Raw genomic sequence first — 5680 nt, forward strand, 5'->3', positions numbered from 1 at the left:
TCCTTCTGGCGAATTTCGCGCCAAATTGGATCTGAATGACGTAGGTTGTGACGTCAGACCCCACATAGACTGTTTTATTTCAAGCTTGACTTACCTATTTCCCTTTTGTATTTTTGGCGGTTACGGCGTAAACCAACTGTTGTAACACTAAACCATTTCGGTTTGTACTAAACCATTTGTCGTCACGCTAAAGCATTTGAGGTCACGCTAAACCATTTCACTTTACGGTGAGGAGATTGATTCGATACTAAACCATTGCGGCCTACGATTAACCATTTGCCGATAACTTAAGCCGTTTCATACCACTCTGAACCGTTTGTGTCAAGTCACTAAAGTACGGTTAGCTGAACTGTTTCTCATTTCGACACTGAACCATTTCAGTCAACTCTTGGCCACTCGTGTTTTACTTGAATAAGTTCAACAAGGTTGGCTACACAGCTCCTGAATTGTATAAACATTTTTGTTTGAATATTTCATTTCACCAAAGGCGACTTGTCCATTTGTATTTTAAATAAATCTCTTAAGATAAGATCAAGCGTTCTCCAAAAGACAATTAGACTAATTACCAACCAATTATATTTTTGTATTTTTGGCGGTGACGGCCGCCCATAGGTGTAAATTAGAAATGCTACAGCTAAACTTTTGAGAATATAACTTACTATCGAGGAAAAAAATTGTGACCCAAGATGAAGAAGACTCGATAGAAATGAATAGGTTGATGTATCGACACAAGGCGAGGGTGAGAAGATAAACCAAAGTCACGAATGAAGGAACAAACATGAGCTGATATAGAATTGCCTTGTGACCGGGGAACTGTAGAACATTCCGAAAAGCAACAACTGAGCCAGCGGTGAAAATACACAGCGAAGCCAGCCACACTATCGTTAGCTGTTCTGAAAAAGGCAAAGCGGCATTTTATTGCACTGATATGCGCGCACGCACTCCTTAAAAACAGACATTCTAAAGCAGGTATTTATTTTACGAAACTCTTTTCAACTCGCATTTATATTTGTTTTTCACAAGTTTCTTTGCGGAACTTTATTGTTTCTTGCTTAATGAAGTGGCAGACTGTCACGCGCTAGCGTAGACACCACTATTATAAAATATTCACTAACATACAACTATTTATGCGGGTATCAGCGGCCATCCCGAGGGGCCGACCCCCGGGCACCCAGGGGCATTTGTCACAGCTGCCGTGACAAATACATGCTAAAGCCCCTCGGGTAGGGCAAAAAATTCGGACAAATACCCCCACCCCTGGAGCAACCTGGGCAACATATAGTCGGTGTTGCCGGTTCCTCGATGCAAAAGTACGAGTGATCATGGTTTACTGAAGCCACATCAGCACTAAAATCCACACAAGTCTCTATGGAGTCCTCAAATTCGAGCTTTCTGGGGCAAACTTTCTTGGCTTGCGGTTGTTCATCACACTGTCTCTTCCTATCGGCAAGACGCTTCGAATGCGAACTAACCGTATGAAATTGAAATCTCGATGTCGCTTTCCTTAAAATGCAATGAACAGATTCTTGGATCGCCGAGTGTCTTGAATTTTTTATCCGCTCGCTTACAGAAAACCTCCCACTTCTTACGCTCATTGGGCCTTGTAGGAAAGCAAAAATAACTGAGATCAGGTCGTTTCTTACTCCCATTACGGCACAGAGCAACAGCACAATACTTGACCATGGTACACAGGAAAATATTACCTCGAGGGCTAGAAGAACATCGAGCGAGCGAGCTTGCTTGTCCTGTGGGGAAAACCGCTGAACGTTGAGACAGCAGATTACGTGCAAATCCCGTGGGTATGGCCCCGGGGTATTTTGCCAACAACGCAAAAGTGCTCTAATGCCCCACGTGCGGGGCATGCCTTTGCTACAAATCCCCTGCTAAGCCCGTGGGTTGCCCTTGGGTTGCCCGGGGGTCGACCCCTCGGGATGGCCGCTGATACCCTCATTAACTAGCGGCTTGTTGATTTGGTGTCGCACTCAGGCGGAAATTATTTGGCTGCATTTAAAGACTAATCTTTCGCCGTTTAGAACAGACTGATGGAAATGTAGACTCCCCATTCGCAAAGAAATTTTAGATTAGATTAAAACCATTCCAATTTTCGTGCGTGGGAATCGATGACTCACGCCCCAGATTCTCCTGATTGACACGAACACTCATGGTGCCACTTGGAGTTAGGCGCTTTTCAAGTTCAAAGCCGTTCACTGCAACGATTTTGCACTATAAATATGTGCATTGAGGATGCGCAAAACCTTTGAATCAAACTCACCTTTTATTGGTTTAAACATTAAATTATTTGCGTTTGAACGTGTACGTAACAAAAAGAGCAAGCAAATAAAAATTTAATGAGTCTCAGTAATAAAAATGAAATGAAATTGGTATATTAGGATTTAAACCCGTTTATATGTTAAGGGAAACATCTAAGAAGTAACTAACAATTTCGCTTGAGACACGAAAACACGAATATTATGTCATGTGCTTTTTTAACCAGAGAGATGGGGAACGGGCTCTTTACAATTCGTTAGAGCCATTTTCTCGGTGGTTCGCATAGATAGAAAGTAATAGAATTCCTAATAGTGCATTTCGATTGCGTGTCTTGAAATCAAAGCCAAAGTTAATACATCGACCAATCAGAGGAGAGGAAATTATCTCAAAGAACAGATACGAATTCAAAGTAAACCCAAGCAAAACTGCAAAGGTCGTGGAAACACGCGAGGGTACGAGTCGCAATTGGGTTTAGCGTTGCATCTGATTAGTTCCGAAGGGAGCGAGAATTCAAATTTTCTGGACCAATCACAGAGCGTGGTGAAGCAAATTTCCGATTACTTTCGATACTCAATCGAAAATTGCGCCAAATGGGATGAGAGGCGGTCACTCCCACAAATCTATACACTCTCTGTTTTACTGCTCTATCATCCATGTTATCACTGCAAAGGTGCTTGGTTAGAGAGAATATTATTCTTATCATCAATGAAAAGTTTCTGCCGAAAGAAACTCGTTATTTTGAATCTAAAAGTGGATGTACCAAAGTAACGAAGAAGATCATTTATCATTTCAAAATATTCTGTGTTGAACTTGAACAGTAAGTTCTAAAATGGTGGCAAGCAAGTTCATTAGAGAGATGGCAAATAACACCAGCACGGAAAGCTTTGACAAAACAAAGATATAACTGGGATATTGACGCTTCAAAAAATTCAACTGCGTATAATTCAAAAAGCCAACAAATAAAGTTTTAAGAATATAGTTAAAAGCCAAACCCATCAATATCATCCAGGAATTGATGGATTTGGCAGATATAGCGGGCTTGATGTATCTGGTCAAGGATACAAACAAAAGAATTATCAGAGTCCAACAGGAGGGAAGAAATTTCATCTGATGTAGGATGACTTTGTATCCAAGAAAATCTGGAACTTTCTGCAGTATAGTAGTAGTATAGTATAAGTATAGTAGTATAATCTTTATTTAAGCACGAAACAATTCATCAGCAATTACATTAACTAAAACTATTTAAAAATTAAAACACTAACTAATATTTAAAAGCTGTTTTCCGTGAATGCCGTGCGTTATAGAGTGGCATTGATCTTGCGTTTAAATAACCCCAGAGACTCTGTGTTCCTTATATCACATGGAAGACTATTCCATAATGTGGCTCCACTATAGCTAAAGCTTTTTCGATAATAGTTAGTGCGAGGTAGAGGAACATTGAGTTTATTTTCAGAGTCCCTGAGGTCATAAGCAGAGTTACGCCATTTAAACTTAGAATTAAGATATTCAGGAGCTAGCCCGTGCAGACATTTGAAAACCATGGTAACTCTATGAATTTCCTGCTGGCTTGTCAGATTTTTCCAGCTTAAAAATTCAAGTAGCTTAGTTGCATCGGCATCATAGCTGGAAAATGTCAAAACACGGGCTGCTCTAATCTGTAATTTCTGCAGCTTATCTCGTAGCGTTATCCCACAGCTACCCCAGACAATGTCACAGTAATCAAAGTGAGGTTTTACTGAAGCTTGGTAAAGCAGATGTAAGGTCGATGCTGGGATCAGATGCCTGACTCGCTTTAGGCACCCGATACCAGAGGCAATCTTTTTTGTTAATTTTTCGATGTGACTATGCCAATCGAGCCTATCGTCTATAATCACACCAAGCGATTTTGTAGAAGTAACCTGGCTCACCTGAGTGCTGTTCATTCTAATTGTTGGTGAAGCTGTGAGAGTACCCAGTCTCTGCCTTGACCCTATTAGCATGAATTCGGTTTTTGTCATATTCAGTGTGAGTTTATTCGCTTGTAGCCAGTTGAAAACGTTTGTTAAGTCCTCATTCAGACAAAGCTGTATACTCTCAAGATCACCGCCCGCCCGCATATGTAAGGTGTGTGTCGTCAGCAGTGCCAAGATGATGATGATTGTGAAAACAGAGAGTGTAGCAAGCCATGTTATAACCAGTTCTTCGGAATATGGAAACACTGCGCCTTTCTCACAAAAATAGACAGAGGAATTGTCTTTGAAACAATTTACACTACGAATCACGTACACACATGGGCCACCAACATTCCATAGTAACAGCAAGTCAAAGCCTACAGCCCACAGTTTGATGAATCTTTTGTTTTGCCTGTCTTCGTTTGGAAGAGGCAGGTAATAGCTTGAGCGGTGCAGGAGTGATGCATGCTCGTCTATGTCCACACGGGTTGTCATCGTAAAATCTTCCATAAATATTCGTTCAATCACTTCATTGTTGAAACACAACACACTGATCTCTCCTTAAAAACTGTTGATCCTTTGATCAATACTAAGGGATAAAAAAGAATCAAAGCAGAACTTTTTAGATGTACGTCGTTAGTTTCGCTTCATATTAAATGGACATGTTATTTTGATAGGCGCGTATTATATTCAGCACACAATTATTAAGAAGCACTTAACAACGACGATTCAATGCTGTGTAGTTTAGGAATTTTTCAAAACAGTAAGCCGTGAAGACTACAACACCATCGTACTGAATGAAAAAGTTATGAAGTAAGAGGGCTCTGAACTTTGAGAGAGCAAAGGTGCTGAAAGTTTATTGTGTAAGAGTTCTCTGTGTTAAACTGAGAAAAAAAATAAAAAAGATCAGCTAATGCGAATTCCTACCTGGTCCGGTAAATAGGGCAGTCATAGCTGGGCCAGTTATTTTGCTAAAAAAAACTAATCCTAATGTCCCAAACAAACTTATCATTTTAAAGGACGAAGACAGACGAGCAGCGAAACAACACAAGAAGCACAACATGAGTTCTGTGAGGAAGCTAGAAATGGTTTTCGATTTTTTAAATGCCGTTTCAGGGTAAACATTACGGAACTGATCACTCAAATCATATGATTGCTTTCTAAATATTAAGTCATTATTTTAGGGAGCAAAGCCAAGGTTATTTCGTCTTTATTAGGAACATTCAGCTGTCATTGCACTTGTAAGTGTGTTTCAGAAAATTCAAAAGGCTTCATTAAAATCAAAAATAGTTTTTTTTTCTTACCTTGATATTACCCCAATGTTGTGTGTTTTAGCGAAAATCTCCAGGTCTCTGCAGTTTTGGTGAAACTTTTGCAAGGGCCTGCTTAGGATGATGCTTATGACCACAAGTACTACGTTAGCAATGACCGAAAAATCAGAATGACCAGTAATCGTCCGTTGTACCTTTGCGGCTTACACC

The 5680-nt window shown here is 40.3% G+C and overlaps 1 pseudogene; it reads right to left on the minus strand.

Annotated features, from left to right (window-relative positions):
- Window positions 1-2927: 2927 nt before the first annotated feature.
- Window positions 2928-4694, minus strand: LOC149038097 (uncharacterized; annotated as a pseudogene).
- Between the last annotated feature and the right edge of the window lie 986 nt (window positions 4695-5680).

The sequence above is a fragment of the Pocillopora damicornis genome, chromosome 11 (assembly GCF_964200805.1).
Source record: "Pocillopora damicornis chromosome 11, jaPocDami1.2, whole genome shotgun sequence".
Lineage (NCBI taxonomy): Eukaryota > Metazoa > Cnidaria > Anthozoa > Scleractinia > Pocilloporidae > Pocillopora > Pocillopora damicornis.